Raw genomic sequence first — 21,658 nt, forward strand, 5'->3', positions numbered from 1 at the left:
CAGGGCCAATAGGAAGAGGAAGAGAGAGAACTTTCCTCGGGAGAAAAGATAACAGAAATAAACAGATGGGTTGCTGACACTGTCTCTAGGTGCCTCCCAGAAAAACAACCCAACATCATGGTGGTTTCATTACCTACAGGAAAGGAGTCCAGGGAAGACGTAGAAAACCAGCTGAATCCTTCATCTGTGCACACTGTGTATGTTGGCTAATGTGGTTCTTCTTAATTGAAAGGTTTTCTGGCCTGAACTAAGGGTGCTAATATGAAGTAGTCTGCTGGGTTCCCTGGCCATGCTTTCCTCATTAACTAGAACCATATTTTGCTCCTTGGTGATCTCGGGGAAGCTGGTGCTGAAGTATACAGCATCCTCTGTTTTGGGACTAATGGAATAGTTCTCCAATGAGTCGGGCATTTCCAGATACAGCACCCAGGCCCTTTACTAGTCTGGACTAGTTCCTGGAATAAGAAGTTTGACTTTGTAAATAAAGGCGTGAACTCCAATTCCAAAAGTTTGTATGGTTGCTGGCCCTTAACCTGCTGTTTGACAGAAGGTACCTGGGCTCTGGAGTTACACAGGCATGGCTTCCCCTCCTGGTACTGCGGCTCACTGACTGGGTCTGGGAAATCACTGATCTCTTTGTAAGTCCTTAAGCCAGAAGCAATAATAGTCATCTTTATGAGGATTTGGTCACCTAATTTACATTCAAGTCTGAGCAATCGCCAGCCTCTCTTCCGCTTTATTCTTGTCTATCCTATGTATCTACCCTAAACTATTCTATTCTCTGCCTTATTATTAAACTTTAACTTTTGTCAATGAACAATGAACAGGCAGAACACTTAGTGATTAGGAATAGTTTCCACACAACCCCTCAGGTTAAGGGAGGATCGGAATCCTTCCTGCACTTGATAGTAATTACGTTTCTTTCCAACTGTGGCAGCTGGCTCCTGACTGTGTTTCCAAGCCAGACTTCTTTTAACACCAGTTCGATGTATCACATGATCTAAGTGGCTTCTTACCTACAAGTCTAGTTGGCAGCTCAAGGTACTGAATCCAAGCAGTCCTGGATCTTTTCATAAACTCCCCCCCCCCCATAGTCTTCTTATCTAAATCATCAGTAGTGGGGCTCCCCACTGCTCAGACTTAACCTTAGACCTGCTCTGGGTGCTTCCCAAGCCTATATGCAACCAGCCAGCAGATCCCATTGGTTCAGCCCTCGTCAGCATCCACAAGCCATGCACATCTGCAGGACATTGTCTAACACCAGTGTACTCATCTCCCTGGACCATACCTCCTGGTAGATTCTCACATTTTTCCGTATCATTTCTCCTCAGAACCACACTCAAAGAAGTCTGGCGGTCTAAATGACATCCCAAACAGCTACCTAGTTGACCACTTTACTCACAATAAAAAAAACCCAAAATTATAGCAAATAATCTTCATTTATTCTGGCCCTCACCACAACTAACTGGGCTTCAACTGACACAGGAGTCCTGGTCACGTGTCTCAGTGACCAAGCACATTCCAAACTCAGGGCCTTCCTGCTGTGTTGGGGACTCTCTTCTCTGGTATCTTCATAGCTCCTGTCCTGTCCTGTGCAGGTCCATATCCAACACACTGTGTGCTCAATCAGGCCTTCAGGCCTTCCTAACCAGTGCTCACTGTCTGTCCTACCTCATGGCTCTGCAGAGCAAGCAATGCCATCAGCGCTGCTGTATCACTACCGCCCTTTCACTATGAGTGACAAAGTGACCATTGGCTTCATTTAACCCAGTAGGACTGCAGTACCTCCGCATGACAGTTTCTGTGTGTACTTCACTTCCTCAAGTTTCTCTCAAAGCGCTGTTCTGAGACCTGAATACTGTCTTGTCAAGAGTCGGTGGGTGCAGAGAATCAGGCTCAGTTAGAAAGTGTGGTGAATTATCTTAGATATATGTCAAGGCACACACTAAGCACCAAGAACACTACATAGAGGGGCCAATGAGTCACCCCACATCTCTGTCTGCAAGGTACCTGTGGACTGAACACTTGACTGCTAAACTCCTGTGTTCACTTCCTCACATCACACCACCTAAAAAGTCACAAGACCCCAGAAGTTTCCATGAATGTTTTCTGAGCCTCAGAAAGTCACCAGCTTCCACTGGCTCTTTCAGGATAGCAGCATGCAGCCTGCCACTGGCCATTGACAGTGACACAAGCCTGCTGGCCTTTCCACCACTGGGCCAAAGAGCATGACCAGAGTGTGAAGTGGTTCTTGAAATGTGCATAGCGAAACAGGGGAGACTTGTGTACACCCCAGCAGCTCCCCTCCTGGGGAACCACAGTGTGATCAGGAGACAAAGGCACTGGGACCCGGAATAACAGACTGAACTCTCCAGAAGACCACATGAGAGTTCACAGATTTCAGCCTGAAGTTGAACAAGTACTATATTTCAAAGAGTCTAAAGTAAGGACTGTTCTGTCATTTATTGAGCAGGCACACACTACACTACCGGGGACCTGACATCAAGTAATTCACAAAGAGATTTAACTGCCACTTGACTTGGGCTTCCAATGTCCCCCCCCGCCCCCATTTCTCCCTATTGGTTCCCTCTGGTTCATTTCACTCGTGATCTAAGGTTCACACTGGAAATTTCTTCAGTGCCTGCCCTGCACCCAGAGTCCCTGCTGAGGGTAATTCTGTCTGGTTCCACTAATCTCCTGGCTCATCTCTCTTAGAACTTATCATAGTATGGTATGCATTGTTCTTTGCTGTTTGGTACCAGATTGCAGTTTCCAAGGAGACTGTCGTGCCCTCAGCAAATCAATGTCAAATTAGGTTAGACAGAGGGTAGACAGGTGTGAAAAGACAGATTATAGAGATGATACATAGATAAAGAATGAGTGAATGGATGTCCTCATTTTAAAGGGAACGTAGGAAATAAACGCAGGATAGGAACCCTTGCCAGCCTCAACTCCAGGCTGGGGCTGCTGGCCAGGGCCATATTGTGCTGCCCATCGGTAACCTTGGATCACCTATGAGAGAAGGCCACCATGCTTTGTGCTAGGAGTTCCTTCAGTCTGCACCAGCCCTGTAACACGCACGACCCCTGGACCTGATGTCCTCTTTCCACACAGCACAGTACTCAACATGAGCACCTTGCCCATGTCTTACACACAAAGTCTGGACCCAGGAGCGGGGCTTTTGTGGCTCTCTCATCCCCTTCCCTCTGCTCTGCAGGCACCCTCTCCTCACAGGTTGCCTTCTGCAAAGAGACCAGTATGAACAGATTATGGAATGCATTTCGGAATCATGATTAGAATTACCCTCAGATTCTTTCTGGTCATCTGTTAATAACTCCCAAATGTATCATCCAAAGCAATCACACGTGCTACCTGATATTACAGTGGAAACGTGCAAGGAGTTGCCCTGCAGTCAGAAGGTCTGCCTTAACACGAACAGGAGTTGCTCCTCCCCGCCTGTGTAACCTAGGCAGGTTTCTCAACCTTCCCTGGCCTCTGAACCTCCTTTTGCAATCAAGTGGCACGATGGTATCTGACTGGGGTTGTGAGAGGACTGGATGAGGTAACCTGCACCGAGTCGCAGTGCCTGGCACACGTGTAAGCTCATTAATCGTGGGTGGATTCCCCACGATGCTTTTGTTGCCAGTACTGGAAGATCGTGGTTCAACGTGCTTCGAAATGAGCAAGTCCTCTGTGGGATAGGCTGTGGGGAATGGGGGCGGGGGGGCGGGGGACAGCAGGGTCTGGCCAGTGCTCAGGGTGCACAGTGAATTCAAGGTTTAGCTCCTGAACAGAACTGCACTTCCGCCTCGCCACCTCCCACATCCGTGATTGATCTCTAACCGCAACCCGAGTTTAGTTTCTTCCTGATATCCCTCTGAAAGTCTCCAGCCCCCAGTCCAAAATCCGATATTACCAGAAACCAGAAAAGATGTTTTTACATGCCCCAACCACTGCGTTCACCGTGTAACACTGTATCTGATCAGAGGACTGAGACTGCAAAGCCCAATGAAGACTCCATTCTGCCTATCCAGTTTCTTCCCTCCAGGCACGGGGAGCCAGCCCTGGGAAATGTCAGATCCTCTCTGTTGGGCCTGCCTTCTTGTGCCCCCTCCTAAAATCTTCAGCCTCTTGGGTCTCACCTGAGACAACCTGTCCTGGCTAGCTCCTGCCTCCTGCCAGAGCGCCAACCTAATTTCTGGCTCGATGCCACTTTTGAGCTCCCAAGGTGGGAGCCAGAGAGTCTGAGCTGCTAAGCCACAGCGATGTGGGTTAGTGGTGTTTCCCGGGAGCTCACATTTTGAAATAGTTCTCGCATGAAAAAATTGATAATGGTAGAAGTTTGGGGACACAGCTCAGGGAGAATAATTAACAGTTTAGCAAAAAATAACCAGCTGTTTTGGCATACTGTCTTTTTCTTGTTTGACTTTGTTTGCCTTAGTTCTTCAAACACAAAATCTCAAACCAGAAAAATTGGAAGACTCCTCAGCATCCCAATCCAATAAAGGTAAAAAAAAAAACAAAAAACAAAAAAAAACAACAACAACAAAAAAAAAAAAAAAAAAAAAAAAAAAAAAAAAAAAACAGCCTCCATCCTAAAACTGAGGTGTTTCTAAGATTCTCAGCTATGGACCTGCTTTCCTGCCTAACCAATGAGACGTGGATTTGTGGCTATAGTCCCGTTTCCTTGAACAGTCTAACAGTATAGATCATTGCATTCTGTGGCTTACACGATGCACTTCAGAAAGCCTAGACGTGGGAAGCATTTGGTCATGATACACACAGTGTCTTGATGACAGCTACACAGACCAGCTCTCAGATTTGTCCTTAAATCTCATTGGGTGAATGGGGATGTGCCCTTCTGCTTTCAACCATATCACTCTGAATAAAGACTGTTTCTTTTAGCTTTTGCTTTGTTCACCTTAAAAGGGAATAAGGCATACCTCCCCGGACTGATATCAATGAGGCAATGTGACAAACCATGAGGTGTCCTACACGGAACTGGCTTCTAATGATTGCTTCTTGGAACAGTTACCCAGAATGCAAATTAAGACAGGGATTTCTCTGTGACCCCTCCCTTCTCATTTTCACAGCAGACAAAGACAGATTGAGCCTCACTTCATCCGGGTGAGCTGATTGCTGGGACATAGGAGCATCTTCATCATTTTTTTTTTCTCCTCAACCCATGCTCATGGCTGGTGTCCTTTTCCTCAGAGGTTCCCAGGAGCAAGCTCACTGGCACCCTTGGATAATTTTTAACCTTACAGTACAGCCTTAAGTTTTTGACAGGGACTAGATGGATTGATGTGGAATGTAGGGTTATTTATTTACAAGCTCCCTGATGTACAGGGTTATGTTACCAGTGGTGATGACGTCTTGCCGTGCAGGATGAATGTGCAAAGTGCACAATTCTTGGAGCCGAGGCCTTAAGTGGGGCTGTAATACTGTGATTGCATTGAGTGGTGATTTTCCACAGCAGTAAAAAGCTTTGAAGATACAATGGTGGGCAGGAACCCCCACCATTCTGCAGAGGAGGCGCAGAGTGAGGGCTTCACCTTCGCTACCTTCTACACATACTTTCCAAAAGCCCATCTTTTAAAAGCCAACTCATGTCTTTCATCTTGCTAATCTCCCTTGTCTTTGCTGAGCTGATGAAGAGCTGAGTGTGTGTGTGTGTGTGTGTGTGTGTGTGTGTGTGTGTGTGTATAACATGTGTACAGTCATGTCAAGGACCCAATGCCTCAGATCCATGGGAATGAAAAGGCCTTCCCTAGGCTATAGCTGTTGACACTGTATGCAGAAATTATCAACCACAGCTTTCTCCTCCCTGGTGACTATAGTCTGAGACTGTCCCCTACACAGGCACCCTAACCAATCAGCTAATCTTCTTCCTAGTTCTGCTGTATACAATAAGCACACATCCTCAGACAGCTGTATGTAATAAATGTGACAGAATTCCTGGTTTTCTGATATGTCTCCATCAGAATACACAGCCCACCTGACTGCAGACTTTCTGTACATTTATTTATCTTGCATTTCTGTATTGCTATCACCCAAGTCAGGGCAATCCCAGAGCTGTGACAGTCATGGCATTTGACCCCTCTTACCATATCATCTCAATATCCATGTCAAGTCACTGTGGCATAAACTTTCTCACTTCATTGTGACCTGCTTTGTCAGCTGCTACCTTGTGTACACTTAGTTAGCATCTCTGAACAGGTGAGCTGTCTGAGGTGAGCAGTCTGAGGTGAGGGCCCATCTACACTTCTGCTTCCAGAAACTTTAGCTCAAGTAAATCACCAATCAACCAGACCTTTGGAAAAATTGCAAAACAGGACCGGACATCCTCCTCTCATGGTCCATGCTGCAGACAAGTCACTCTGTGGGTGGGGTTATGTTAGGTCACCACTGAAGAACACCACTGATGATATACAACATAAACCATGTGTCACTCTCTGCCATTCTTGTCCCTCCTCGGGTATAGGGTTATCCTTCCACAGAGTAGGTGTGAAACACCACATGAGGCATAATTTAACAAAAGATGAGGCTGGAGAATTCTGGTCTGAGTATCTGTAATATTCACTCAGTGTAGGAAGCCGCTGTTAGCGGTGGTATAATCTGCCATTCCAAGATGGCGCGGGCATCCTGTCCTCCCACAAGTAAACAATTAACTGCGCAGCTGCAAAGGCAGAAAGCCCGCCAAAGTCACTGGCCAATCCCGAGGCGTAATATTGGGTGATGAGTGAACAGTCAATCAGAAGTGAACACGTCACTCTAGGGTGTATTTAAGTGGTGCCTCTTCCTGTCTTCAGCCCTTCAGCGTCTTTTCCGCTTCTGCTGATATAGAGTAAAGCCTCGCTGTGGTGATACCCGAATTCTGCCTCTCGTGTTTCTCTTCCACGGGTGAAAAGGGGACACGGGAGGTGCGCGCAACACACTCAGCACTTCGGGTTGTTTGTGATGGGATAAAAAAGAAAGGAATCGCTGTTATGGTATAGACAGTAGACATGACAACTGATCTCGCCGGTGACGTACATACGCTGGGAAATCGTGCCTGGAGGCATCACCCTCTCACTGTAGGATCTACTGAGTAATGCAGAGGAAGAAAGAGCTGTTCACTGTCTTCCCACACACTGCAGCTTCCAGAGCACTCCGCACTGTTCATCCACCAGGTAGAATAAAGGGATCTTTACAGTAGCCTTAGATCTGCCCTCTGTACCATGTTCCTTGACTACAAAGTCACCGATGCTGATCCCTGGACTCAGTGAAGACTGACTGAGTGATGGACACACAAACGAAGCAGTGCTCATCCAGAGGACCAGGGTGCTAAAGTCCGAGCTGTTGCCCTCTGTAGTCTCTGGGTGCTTCTCTGTGAAGGCCATAGATTCCAAGTACCAAAAGTTTCAAGGTATGACTAGAGTCACAGCCAGAATCTTCATAATATCAAAGATTAATGATGATGGCAACAATTAGGGAGTTACAGAGACCAACTGTCCTCTTTGAGAAGTTCTGGCCCGGAACGCTGTGTTCTGTTCAAGGCGACACAGATTTTTTAAGGCATCAAAATGTCAGCCATTTATACAAAAGGCTACAAAGCCATCTGCATTCCTCAGTGACAGATACCACATAAGCTGCACTGTTTGGTAAAACTAGATGTCAAGATTCATCACAGTAATAGACTAAGCATTTAATTCCTCTAATTGTATGGAAAATCTTAAGAATTTCTCAGAGATATTTCTTTTTAATAAGACAACTCCCCAAAAGGAAAAAAGAAAAGAACCCACAAACTCAATTTTAAAACTCACTTAAAGCCTTCTCTGAATGGTCCTTGAAGTACTTGCTGGCAGGGCCACAACCGTTCCATTTGGGGAAAACATGATGCAGTTAAAAAAACTAAACCTTCTCCCTAAATCCTGAAGCCTCTACCTGCAGCATTCAAAGTGCACCAGGAAACTGCAGCACCCAGCCTCATGCTAGCAGGCACTTCCATGTGTCTAGGGGTGCAAACATTCTGTGCACCAGGGGAAATTGTGTGAGCAATATCAACACAGGCTGATTTCACAGCTGCACTGAGTTAATGAAATGTTATTCTTTTTATTTTGCCAAGCGTGTTTGGGTTATTCATTCAAAAACACATCAGCCGAGCCTTAGTATGTGTGCAAAGCACGGGGCTAGCAGATATGCAAGTGGCGAAGCAGAATTCAGCAGAGAAGCTGAGGCTCAGTCTTACAGGGAAGGAAAATGGGCTCATAACTCAAACATGACTGGCTGATCTAAGGCAAAGCAAAGGGAAGTAAGGCTCTAAGAGAGGCTTGATGTAATGGTTCAGCCACATCACCAGGTTCTGTCTCCTCAGCAGATCCAATATTCCCTTTAGATGGCACCACTAAGGTAAGAGTCACCCTCACTCCACAGTCCAGGGAAGGGGATTCGTCTCTGTGTTTTCTTAGTAGAAGGTGACTTGAAGCAGCGTCAGTAAATGGCTCGTATCTGTGCCAGTAGTGAGTGCCAGGAGAGTGCTCTGAGGGGCCAAGCAAGATAGGGATAGCTCCACCCAGCTCCACCCAAAGCTCTTCTGGGAAAACGGTTTCACCAGATTAGCCTCGGGCCACCCTCATGGACCGGAAGTAACCAGCAAATGCCCCTGCAGCAAGTGCAGAAAGTGAAACTAGATCACAATGTTTTCACTGGAGAGTAGGCTATGGCAGCAGCACTGTGCAGACGCTGACTTTTGACAGAGCCTTAGGGTCCACAGCGAAGCGAGGCCGCTGTGCTACTCAGGTGGCGGTTCACTTTTACCCAGTGCTTTTCGACCTTCCTAATGCTGCGACCCCTTAACACAGTTCCTCACATTGTACTGACCCCCAACCATATTATTATTACGTGGCTGCTTTATGACTCGTACTTTTACTACAGTTATGAGTTGTAACATAAATACCTGATATGCAGGATCTCTGATATGTGACTGCCAAAGAGGTCGCAAGCCCACTGCTCTAAGCAAACTGATAGATCCCAGGAAAAAGACAAGCTGGATCTGAGGAGTAGAGAAAAATCAAATTTGGAGGCTATTACCTGATCCAGAAGCCTTTGGTTTCAGTCACATAGCACCTGAACTGAGCCCAGAACCTTCTGCAGACAGCAATGGCGTACCCGTAGTATCCACTCTGAGGTTTATTGAGAGGAAGAAGAGGGCTCTAGAAGAAAGAATTGTAGGAACTGCAGCAGGCCTTGAGATGGGAGTCACCCTCTCATTCTCTCTAAGCAATGTTAACATATGGGTGCTTCACACCTTTATAACTCAGTGAGTTTAGGTGACCTGGCGTAACCTCTATGGCCTCAGTTTTTCTTTTTTTTATACACTAATCATGGCAACCCTTATTGATAATATGTAGGGAAGACCAAGAGGCCAGCTCACTTACACATGGCTAACTCCCCTTACACATGACCTTGCGGTTCTGCTGTTCCCCTGAGGTGAGCTGGCCACAATCCAGGGCTGGCAAGAGAAAGCTGATGCTATCTATCCAAAGGTTTCCTGCTTCCTGAATAGCCCCTATTTCTAAAGTGTCAAAGCCAGAAGCCTTTGTGCAGAGCAAAAGCAGTTAGAAAACTTACTAACAATGACCAGGAGAAATCTTCCTGGACTCCAGGACTGCTTCTCTCCCAGCTATGAATGTACCTGTCACCTACACACAGTCCTTCAGTGTGCCAGGACTGTAGAGCCTCTGGGTTCAATCCGACCTCCGTTTGTAATACAATCTTGCCCCCCCCCCCCCCCCCCCGACACAACTTCAGGGCAATTCTTTCCTCATAGAAGACGAAAGGCAATAGTTACTGTCCCATAAGGCTAAGTTTAATGAAAAGCAGTTTAGTCCTGGCACATCAGACTAGTGGCTGATTACTTGAGTTGTTAGAGCCATCCTCATTACTCTGTTTTGAAATTTTGGTTTGGAAAATGATACTCCCTTTTAAAACATGAAATTGCTAAGAAAATAAAAAGTATGTAGTATTGGCACTAGTCAAGGAGCCAAGGGGTCCAGAGGTTGCTTTGAGAGATGGGTGATGAGCTGCTGGTCTCATGGACACCAATGCCCCCATTGCACGAGTTCAGCAGGCAAGACTCTTGGGAGAGCATGAGAATTCCTATCCGCAGGTTTCCCTCAGCCCCACCTGCAGCCCTTGTGCTTCTACATGGAGTTACTTGCACAGCTCAAAGCCACTCTGAAGTGGGCAGAGTCAGAAGCACCCAGCATGTGCTGTGCAGGAAAGAGGAGACACAGACCCAACCCGTCTTCACCAACCAGTGAAGCTAAACTCTTTAGGTCTCCATTTCCTTGTGTAAAAAGATAAGGAAAATAACCTTTCTTCCTACAATAAGAAGCTTCAAAGAAACAATACGGCTCAGCAGCTTGACTCATTGTGAGTTCTCCATGAAGAGTTATAATTAGTCATAGTTTCTGTACCTGTTTCGTATTCATATTTTGTTCTGGCTCTCAGCAAGTGGTAGGGACATTTGCTTTGTACCATGCCATCCTTTCTAGGTTTAAACACAAGAAATATCTAACTATTTTCAAAAAAAAAAAAAAAAAAAAAAAAAAAAGCTGCCTGGCCCTATTGGTTGATTAATAATTTATCTCATTTAGATGCCAAAGGTTTATGCTCTTCAGGAATCTGAGCCGAATAAACCTAGACAGGGTTTAGATTCCCCATGCCTTTTGACTCACAGCTATTCCAAGGTCCTCTTACTTCAGAGGTCAGCAGTCATGGTCTCGTGACCACCAGTGAATTTCTTTGCCTGGTATCTATTCCCTACATAGGCTTCTTTCCCACGCATGTGCCGTATAATGTTTTTTTCCATTCACATTCTGCCCTCTGCCCTGGAGAATCTCCAAAGCCTCACTGAACTGATCTGTAGCTCGGTGGGGGATGGCAGAATGGTCCTGTTCATCTTGATCCTCATACAACTGTAATTTTTATCTCATACAGAGTAGCCTTAAGGGTTAATATCATTGTCCAGTGGTGTGGCTTTGAGAGTGGCAGGCATGCTCTAGCTTGTCATGTACGTGATCTTTGCCTCCTGTATCAGTCATTTGAAGATCTATGTGCTTTGAGTCTGAAACTGGAATGCAAATGTAGGGACGTGTGCATGTGTATTTACTACAAATATGTTAACACTGGGCAACATAAATAACCTCCGATGAACACGATATTAATAACAAGAGGAATGACTTTCTAGTTCTGTGCTCAGTGCTAGGAACACATTACTTCTCAAACTGATCCGCCGTAAACCCTAGAGTATAGTAAGTAGAGAACTAAGCAGAAAGAGGGCATATCAGTGGCTATGTCCTACAGCTTCGAATTCCTAGGCTGCAAAGACCAGTGAGGATGCTTGGGTTCCCGATCTACTAGAACATTCGTGATGAAACTCTAGAGGTTTAAAGCCCACAACTTAGCTTCCCAGACAGGGCCCCTTCAGCACACAGACCTACAAGAGAAGAGGCAGGGCCTGCAGACAACTAAAATGGAGGTTCAATTCATTTGCAGCTCTTATGGTGTTGGCTTTGCTATGGCCATGGATTCTACCATTGCTGAGAGTCGATAGAGGCATCGTTGAAGCCTCCAAAGACACACACATCCTGCTCAATATGCTTGTTCCCATTGCCTGGGATGAACAATGAACACTTGCTCACTAACCCCTCTGCACCCTCCCAAATCTTAAAGGGACTGAGCCCAGCCCACATCTGAGTGGAACAAGAGGTTGGCGGGTACTTGTATGAATACTGGTTTTGGATGACCCAGGGTACTTCAGACTCTGTAGGGGTGTCAGGCCTCCATATGACTCCACTGTCTACCCTGCTCAAACAGGCCACCCCTTTCCCATTAGTGGAGTCTCTGAGTTCCAGTGTAGACTGCGGCCACCTCAAGGGAGTCTATTTGTCAAAGCAGTGACTCTTGATTTTACTCACAGAGATACGCTCTTTCCCTTGGACCCTCCTCTAAGACCCTGGAGCCCACAGCATCACCACTAGCTGAGTCAGCTCAGATTCTCTCAGGTCATTACCACCTCACCTTTTCCATCAGTGCCAGTCACTGAAAATGTCAGCCTCAGTTCAGCTTCTGTGCCCTGGGCACTCACCAGCCATGGTTTTAGTAGGCTATTTAGGCCTGGCTTCCTTTCCAAAGCTCCTTTGGCCTGGGTTTCTACAATTTGGCTGGAAGCAGGAAGAACTAATCTTGGCTTGGTGGCCCATATCCCGAGTGCCCTCTTTTCACAGGATATCCGGCTTTTTGTCTGTCTTCCTGACCAGGTCCTATGAAGTCACCAGTGCTGCCACAAATCTCCTACTCCATTACACCAGGTCCCCTGTGAGAGACGAGACATTAGAACCAGGCAGAACAGCACGATTGGGTATCCAGGTATCTCGGTGAATAGCATCTCCTCTCTATATGAAGAATAAGCTGAAAAAGACCAAACCAGAGCCTAACACATCAGTTCCATCAGGGATTTAAGAATGCTGCTTGCATCTGTAACCACAATGGCTTCCTCCTCAGAGATATCCTTGACTGGAACTCCCAGGCAATTGGACACCAAGATTTCCCTCTTCTCTGGGCAGTCTTCACTGGGGCCATAAGAGTTTGGAAAACAACAGAACCATGTGTAGACTTTAGGGAGGCCTGGGAGAAGAGGCTCCATCAGTCTCAATCAATAGGGAATCATGGGTCATGAGTACAGACAGAAACATTAGCACTCACCAGTCTCTCCTTATAGGGGCAGAGAGAAGGCAAGCAGGGAATGTAGCCAGATCCCTAGAAAAGACAGAACTTGCTAAATTCACAGGCTGATGAGAGCCCAGGCAAAGGGAGCTGATTATCAGTCAGCACCCGACCCAAGAACTTCCATTTCTACACATGTAAGGACTTATATGAAAGACTCTAGAGGCAAATGAGAATGGTTAGGGGGACTGGAAAGATGGCTCAGTGGTTAAGAGCACTGGCTGCTCCTCGAGAGGATCAGGGTTCAATTCCTAGCAACCACGTGGATACTCACAACTGTAACTCCTGTTTCAAGGGTTCCAGCACCTTCATACAAACATACAAGCAAAACACCAATGAATATAAAATAGATTATTTAATAAAGAAGCTCATTTGATATAAAGGAATAAATTTAAAAAAAATGTTTCAGAGAGAGAGAGAGAATGTCTAGGAAGAGAAGATTTAGAGAGAATGTAAGAATAGCAGGAAGTACTATGTTTCCAAACATGGTAACATATGCTAATAAGCCCAGTGCCAGGAAGAAGATGGGCAGACCACTGAGGTGCACACAGCAGCCATGTTAGCTAGCCTACTTTGTGAGTTCTAGGCTCACAAAGTAGAACCGTGAGAACCCCTGTTCCAAAAAGGAAGGTGGACAGTGCCTGAGGAAGGACATCTGAGATTGTCCCCTGGCTTATACACACACACACACACACACACACACACACACACACACACAGAGAGAGCGAGAGAGAGAGAGAGAGAGAGAGAGAGAGAGAGAGAGAGAGAGAGAGAACCACAAACATGCTTCAGGAAACATTAAACAGAGCGAAGGACAATTTAGAGAACGAAGTGCTCCCTGTCTCGTTGGGATTTTTAAAGGAACAAACACATGTGCTGGAATCAAAACATACTCAGTCTACAGAGGAGGAAGTAAGGGAAGCTGACATTTCTAAACAACGAACGATTACTCGAAGCTTCTAGAAGCTCAGTTCAGACGGTAACTTTGAAAGAAATCACTGCTGCTGTTTATGGAAGCAGCAAAGAGCTTTGTGGAATATAAACCAAGAACTGCGTCTTCGTTATTCACTTTTGAGTTTTAAATATAACTAGACTGACCCTGGTTTCAGTATGGAACTTCTAATCTCCTCTGAGTGCCTGGAGTTCAGAAGTGGCAATGCTGGGTCCAAAGCAAGTCTTATACTGGGGACAAAATAGCCACTGACCTCACATCAGAAGCTGCCAACCACTCCCTTCAATGTGAGGATTTCCTTCATGCCCAGGAAACCACAGGGTTTCTATAGTAGGTGAACAAAAGGGTGGGGTCAGGCCATGACTTAACGATGTGTCCTCCTGAGAGGGGCGAATGATGAGGTCGCATAAACTTGGAAGCAACAAAAAGGGACTTGTTTAGAACAGCTGGCTAATCTTCCTGGATTAGTCAAGATAGAATCAACTTGACAAGATACTTGTGAAGACTAGCAGGCCACAGTGGATAGAAGTTGCTATTAGTGACAGCTTTAAAAATACCCAGAGACTTTAAAATTTTTATAAAAATAACCCGTTACTCCTTGCCTACAAGTGTGACCTATGTAAGGAGACATTTATGGCAGCTCACACTTCCTTGATCATTTCATAAAAACATGAATGAGGGACATTTGCCTTTGAATGTGAGGGGGAAGCTAGCATATCAAAGTGGAAACAGTATCTTGAAGTTTTCCTCCCAGGATTACCAGAGCCCTTTGAAAATTCACTGCATAGGAAGTTTCATGGTCTTGAGGGGAATGGAGAATCCAAGATTCTTGATGTGAGCTTGTTTAGGGTAGAACTGGGAAAGGTGTTTTTAAATAAACAGTTGGATGGTTATCTCTGCGACATTCTCCGTAACATTTTAACGCCTGTCTTCCTGAATCTTTCCTGCTTTGACTGACTAAGGAAGCGAGCATAGAACCCATGTGACAGACACTTGGGAAGCCTTGAGGTAAAGGCAGCTTTCAGCCAGACAAAGAGAATACAGTTAAAGCAAAGAGCTGAATCCTGTCAACCCTGTGGGCTTAGAAGTAGGTCTTTGACATAACTGTGTCTTCTATGAGGCCACTTCCCTGGCTGCGCTCATAATAGTGGCCTTGTGAGACCTTACAAAGGGGAAAAAAAAGACCCTGGAAAGGAGAAGGCAATTACAGCATGCTCTGAAAAATTAAAGATAATAAATATATGCTGTATGAAGCTGACATTTGTGGAAATATTGTCCACCTTTAATTCCAGCACTCAGGAGACAGAGGCAGGTGGATCTCTGTGAGTTCCAAGCCATCATGTTCTACATAGTGAGTTCAAGACCAGCCAAGGTTTTTTTAGTGAGACTTTGTCTCAGAAAAGCCAAACCCAAAATGCTAATGTGTTCATTTTATCATGGTTGTGGTGGCATCTGCCTTTAACCCTGGTACTCAGGAGGCAAAGGCCGGTGTAGCTCCATGAGTTCAAAGCCAAACTGCTCCACATACTAGAGTTGCAGGCATGTCAGGGATATAGAGGGAAACTCTGTCTCAAAAATAAACAAACAAAAAGATAGCCATGGGGTGGATGGGGTAGAGGCATCTTCTGCCAAATCTTAAAGACCCGAGTTCAATCCCAGGAACTACATTATGGAAAGAGAACAGATTCAAGCAAGTTACTCTCTGACTTTCAAATGCTGACTATGGCACAATGACTCAAACAGACACAGACCCAGACACATAGACAGACAGACAGACAGACAGACAGACACACACACACACACGCTGAGAGATAGAGAGAGAGAGAGAGAGAGAGAGAGAGAGAGAGAGAGAGAGGAGAGAGGTGTCAAAAACAACGAAGCATAACACAAATATAAAGCCTATACATTTCCCATCCCCTAAAACAAACCATGAGTTTCTTAACAACCAACACTCAAGAGTACATTATTTTTCTTCCATTGTAGAAACTAATATGATTAAGTAGAAAGAGTTAGTTTTCTCTCTTCTCTGGGTTTGAGACTTTACAGAGCAAGAAGTCCTTTGGAGCAATTCAGTAGCAACATTGCAAAGCTGCCCTGTTGGCCCAGGATAATGACAAGGTAGCATGCAGAAAAATGATGGAAGCAGCTGTCTGAGACCCATTTCTCTTACGCCTCTGTGGACGGGATAGTTCGGTTTTTCTCCAACACTGGAGGAAATATTTACAAAGCTTGATAGTTCATATAACCATTTAGAGCAGTGGTTTTCAACCTATGGATAGAGACCCCTTTGGCAAACCTCTCCAAAAATATTTATATTTATAAAACTACTTAACAGTAGCAAAATCACAACTGTAAAATAACAAGGAAATCATTTTGTGGTTGGGTGTCAGCACAAGAGAAGGAACTGTATTAAAGGGTAGCAGCATTAGGAAGGCTGGGAATCACGCCGAGAGAATTGTTTGCAGGCTGAAGTACCAATTTCAGCTTTATGGCTGTGGGTTTGTTTATCCTGCCGGTGTGCTTTCTACAGAGTGTACAGAAGGACCTCAGAAGGGGACCACCTACCTCCCAAGCCCCTCTAACCCCCAGTGCAAACCTCCTCGGTCAGCCAGAAACCAACCCATTTCTAAGAATAATAAGACCATGGTCGCTTTGTCTTCACTATTTTGTTTTCAAATGTAGCTCTGAAACATCCGCACATTTTCCTGATGTTTTATAAAGAATTCTCTCAGAATTTGATCCTGTGTCATGGGTTTTTGTTGTTGTTGTTGTTGTTGTTTTGTGATATCTAGCAACTGAAGCATTTGCTGGAATAAAAGGCTATATTCAAGCAAATTCAGTGTGCTCTATCATGGCTTTGAGGATGGTGCCCTGGCATTAGAGATGTAAGTAGGTGTGATTTTTTCCAGGACAGGCATGCGTCACAAATGCACCTGATTTCTCATCTCTGGTTAGCCTCACAGCTAATCCTGCCGTCAGTCTTCCAGAACGAAACTTTGTTACAAACAAGGGCATCTAAACATTGACTTTTAAGCCTCAATGCAGTAAGGCGTTAACTAGTAACAGCTTAGGGAACAGTGCAGGTGGGTGAGTTTACCCAAGAGCCAGGAATCCCACTCCATAGCCACCCTTTGATAAATCCTCTCTGAGGATCACTGAGCAGATGGGACACAACGTTGTGTTTTGTTGTTCTATATCTTGTGTGGTGGGGAATGGGGCAGGGTAATCAAATGCTTTTGGATAAAGAGATTGCCATTAGAAAGACACCCCCCCCCCTTCTGTTTCTAAAGGACAACCATCTGTCTGCTCAGGTCTCGCTTCCCAGAGGATCTGACCTACTGCACTACATCCCAGGGCCTCCAGGAAATTCCCTGGAGCAAGACAGGGAAAGAAAAGAGGCCAGCAATTACAAAGGGGTTGTGAACCATGCCCCAAAGCATCATTGGGTTTCTGGAATCTCAACAAGGCTTCTTTTCAGAGACAGGCCAAAGTCCCCGAGAAATGATTTCATGTTAATGCTGTGTCCTTTCCAGAGATTTCTACACTACCACTAATATGAAATAGTAGACACAGGTTCAACTTAAAGGAGATTGATTCTATGAGTGTACTTACATCTGGCCTTTACCTGTGGGGTTAGAGAATATAGGTCCTAAGAGGAGAAAATTTCTCAGATGGTTTATACCAAGGTTCCAGCCAAGATTTCCAGGCTGAGGTCTGAGTTTCCCCTTCTTCCTTCCTTGTGACTTGTACATCATTCCATAATGAGTATTTATGGGTTTTGTGCATTTACTAAGATAGTTACTAGATTTCCAGAGTATAAATATGTGGCTATTCAGACCCCCAGGCCTCTTTCCACCCCTGTCACGAAATCCACGGCTCTGTCATGGGGAAGAAACTGAAAAATTGGTCTAAATATAAATCATTGTTACTAGTACCTAGTGCCCACATGACCTTTATGGATTTGGTTAGCACAGTGATCCTGTCTCTGATGTAAGGGTCTTAAGAATATCTACACTCAAACACTAGAGCCAAATGAGGAAGTTTTTATTTTTATTTTTAAGTGAGGTCAAATAAAGCATTACTGAAAACCACTTGCAAACTAAGAAATAACCTCTTATGGCTAGCTCCCAGTGTCCCTATGATCCACACAGGACAAGTCAGGAGCTGAAGACGGACATGGGAGGATGGCACCTGAGAAGTGGGCTAGGGGTCTGTGGGGGCAAAAATTCATTCTTGACAGAGATGCTAGTATCTAAATTGGATTTCTCTAGTTGTCTCATGAATGTTTTTCCTAGCTAACCCCCCCTCTTCCTACACACACACACACACACACACACACACACACACACACTGCTTAATCAAGCACTAGCTATGAAGTCTGAGGAAAGTGGGATAAGATGAAGGAACAGTTTATAAAATGCCCTGAGCTGTAGCCAAACGCGGTTACTGGCCACAGTGCTGGAGAATTACAGCTGAGTGCAGCAGCAAATGAAAGCCAGACCCTCTGTAATCCTGGGACTGAGCTTCGAGACCTGTGGTATGAGGTTAGAGTCAGATAGACCCAAGAGCATGTTAGCAAAAATAGAAACTCATGGGTTCTCCTCTGATCATCAGTGACTGCCTTTGTGAGGGACATTAGTATAAGTGGGTGTCAAGGCTGGAGGGGGAGATCTTTGTCACATTACAGAGGTAGATGGGCCTTTTAAATTTACAAATTTCTTCACCAAAGACTTGAAAAACACACATAAAGATACAGAAAAAGCATAGGGTCTGATCTCCTTGGGTACACAGATACATGCCAATCATTCCTTGAAGTTTTGTTTTTCAAAGTGAAATTGCTTGCATTCTGCAACAAAACTCCTAAATCCTTAATTTGTGAGCCCTGAGACCCCTCACTTTTATCAACATGGAGCCTGTGAAGTTTCGGACTGTAATTTTCGTGAGTACTAGTTAATATAGATACCTCCAATTAATTTACCCAAAGATCTGAAGACACCCTATCAGCAGAAACATCCTTCTACTTACCACTGAAACATCTGGTAGATCTTTGTGAGACTGTCCTGTGGGGTCTGGGAGGCTCTCCACTCCTTGATAGCGACATGTTTTTTAGCAAGCCATTCCATCTCAAGTCTGCCGTGGGAAGCAAAAGTTTCTACGTCCTTGGATTACAGTCAGGGCTAAATAAGACACTATGGAAACCAGCAGGTAAATTTTCAGAGTATATACAAAATGTTTCAAGTCACATGGGTGGTAAAACAACCCAGGTTCTGATTCAGAGGTGGCCCTAACATGATGGCGAACCTTCAGGGCCTGCAAAGCACTAGGTGCAGAACTCGCTAGGGAAGACGCTCCACAGACTGAGGCAGGACAGAGGGGTTCACTTTTGATTGTAACCCACAGTGGCTATCTCCAAAGTGGGGTCCTTGAGCTTTAGTTGGGGTGGCTGATAGTCCATGGAAGCCAATATGCTGCTCTGTCCCAGGGTCTGACTCTAGGTCTGGGCTGAGCATGAGGATCTTCTAACAAGTTCCCAGGGTGGTGTTGACTACAGGGATACAGGCAAGGCTTGGGTAAGGATGACTTCCCTTGTTCCATGGAGGACTTCGGTGTGAATGGAAGAGAGGGCTGAACTCTGTAGAAATACCCTATGTGCTAGTGAGACTCTTTCAGGGGTGTGGACATCACCTGGGCAGCCTCATTATGGGCTTCAACTAGCTCTAGGTGGGCTGCACCTTACAGGTGGGGCTTGTGCTGCTGAGCACAGTAACTCAGGAGGTAACTAGGCAAATGTATTCAGTTGTTCCCTGGTGATGATGGAATTCCAAGCTTCCCATCCCTTCTCAGTCACCTGTCCTGATCTTTAAAGGATTCAATGACTTCAACTCCACAAGAACCAAAGTGTCTTCTTTTTGAAGAAGAAGAAGAAGAAGAAGAGGAAGAGGAAGAGGAAGAGGAAGAGGAAGAGGAAGAGGAAGAGGAAGAAGAAGAAGAAGAAGAAGAAGAAGAAGAAGAAGAAGAAGAAGAAGAAGAAGAAGAAGAAACAACCTAAAAGCTATCTCATTTAACAACAGGTTTGAAACCATGTACCAAAATACACTCCCTACAGAAAGATAACAGAAAAACTGGTCTGTGTCAGTGTGATGACTTTTGCTGTTATGTAAAATGCTTGGGTGTTAAGCTACCATGGAAGAGTTCACTCTTTTATTTCCAAATTGAAAGTAGTGTCATCCACAATATTATGCATTTCCATGCAGGGGAGGCAACTCTTTTAGAACTGTCAAAGACTCAGAAGAGATAAAAAGAAGGAAAATAGAAAATGGGCTGATTGTCAGGATCAATGAATTAATCAAGAGACATTTTCATCCAGAGAAGGAAGGAATTAGGGGAGAGGAGGCTTGGGGTAGGCCACTAATAGTTGGCTGTAACTTATAAAACTGGGGCTGTAGTAACCTCAGAGTTAGTGACTAGGTCAGTGAGAGACTGGCTCACAGATGCCACAGGAGAAGAAGCTTCAAGGATTATGAAGTGAGAAATCACAACTACCAAATTCTCCCGTGGTCCTGCTAGGTGTGGATGCAGACTGAGGAGGGTACCCCGGTTTCCTAAGCACATTTAAGGAGCTGTAGTAAGAACTGGAGTCTGGGGTTGGGGGGGTTAGGGGGTGGGAGGTAGGGGGAGTGCTATCACGCAGTCACCTCCATGGGTGGGGGAAGTAGAGATGGCAAGTAACCCTGATCCTCAGGCTAACCTGTGCCAGGATTACCTACAGAACTTGCTGTAGTGGTACTGGGCCCACCTCAAGTTCCACCCCCTGTAGACTTGATGTGGAGGTGGAGAATTTTCATTTCTAACATTCCTGTGATTGAGGCTGGTGAGGAAACGACCTCTCTTGTGTCAATTAGCATTTAAGATAATCAACTTAACACCTGGGAACTTATCTGGGCTCAAATTTCAGTCTGTGGTCCTCAGGCAAAGGGGTTTGCTTAGAGTCTGTTGAGGGGTAGGAAGCCAGTGGTGGGCAAAGCTTCTCTCTTCATGGCAGAGGGGATGCAGTAGGAGGGAAACAAGAAGGGCTGGGATTCTGAACATCCTCCTTGAAGACACACCCCAAATGGCAGAAGACTGCCTGCTGGCCCTGCTCCTTTAGGTTTCTCCATCACCAACACTACTAAGTTGGACCAAGCCCCAAACACCCCAGCCACTGGGGGACTTGTAGATTCAAACCATAGCACTTTGTAAATTTCCTGTTTACATAAGGTTTTTTCAACTTTGACACTACTTGCTATTTGAGGCCCGATAATCTGTTACTATGTAGAACAGTCCTGTGCTTCACAGGATATTAATAGAGACAAGGTTTCTATCCATTCGATACCAGTAGCCTTCAAAGAAGTGATAACTACAAACTTGTTCAGCATCTTTGAATGCCCCTGGAAGGGCAGTACCACCCACGGCTTTGGGCTAATATAATGCACAGGGGGAAACGGCAAGACACTTCAGGGGTGTGATCTAGATGTGAGAAACAGTGAACCTTAGCCTAGGTCGGGATCTACGTGCTTTGAACTGAAGTGGCCTGTTCATGTTTAGTCCTCATACTTTAGCTCTTAGTGACCCCTAGAAAAGCAAGTTGGAGCTGTAATTTCTTTCAGCTTTCTGCATCCCGGAATTCTAAAAAAAACAAACAAACAATAACAACAAAAAAAAACCCCCAAAAAAAAAACAAAAAACAAAAAACAAAACCCAAACCAGCTAAGGGCTCTCTTCTTCATATTAGTTATTTCTAGATCATTCATCTCTTTAGAATATACACTTCCTGGATCTCTCTCTCTCTCTCTCTCTCTCTCTCTCTCTCTCTCTCTCTCTCTCTCTCTCTCGTGTGTGTGTGTGTGTGTGTGTGTGTGTCAGGGTCCTTCATTATGTAGTCTAAGCTGCCTTGAA

Source organism: Arvicanthis niloticus, chromosome 4 (assembly GCF_011762505.2).
Source record: "Arvicanthis niloticus isolate mArvNil1 chromosome 4, mArvNil1.pat.X, whole genome shotgun sequence".
NCBI classification, from domain to species: domain Eukaryota; kingdom Metazoa; phylum Chordata; class Mammalia; order Rodentia; family Muridae; genus Arvicanthis; species Arvicanthis niloticus.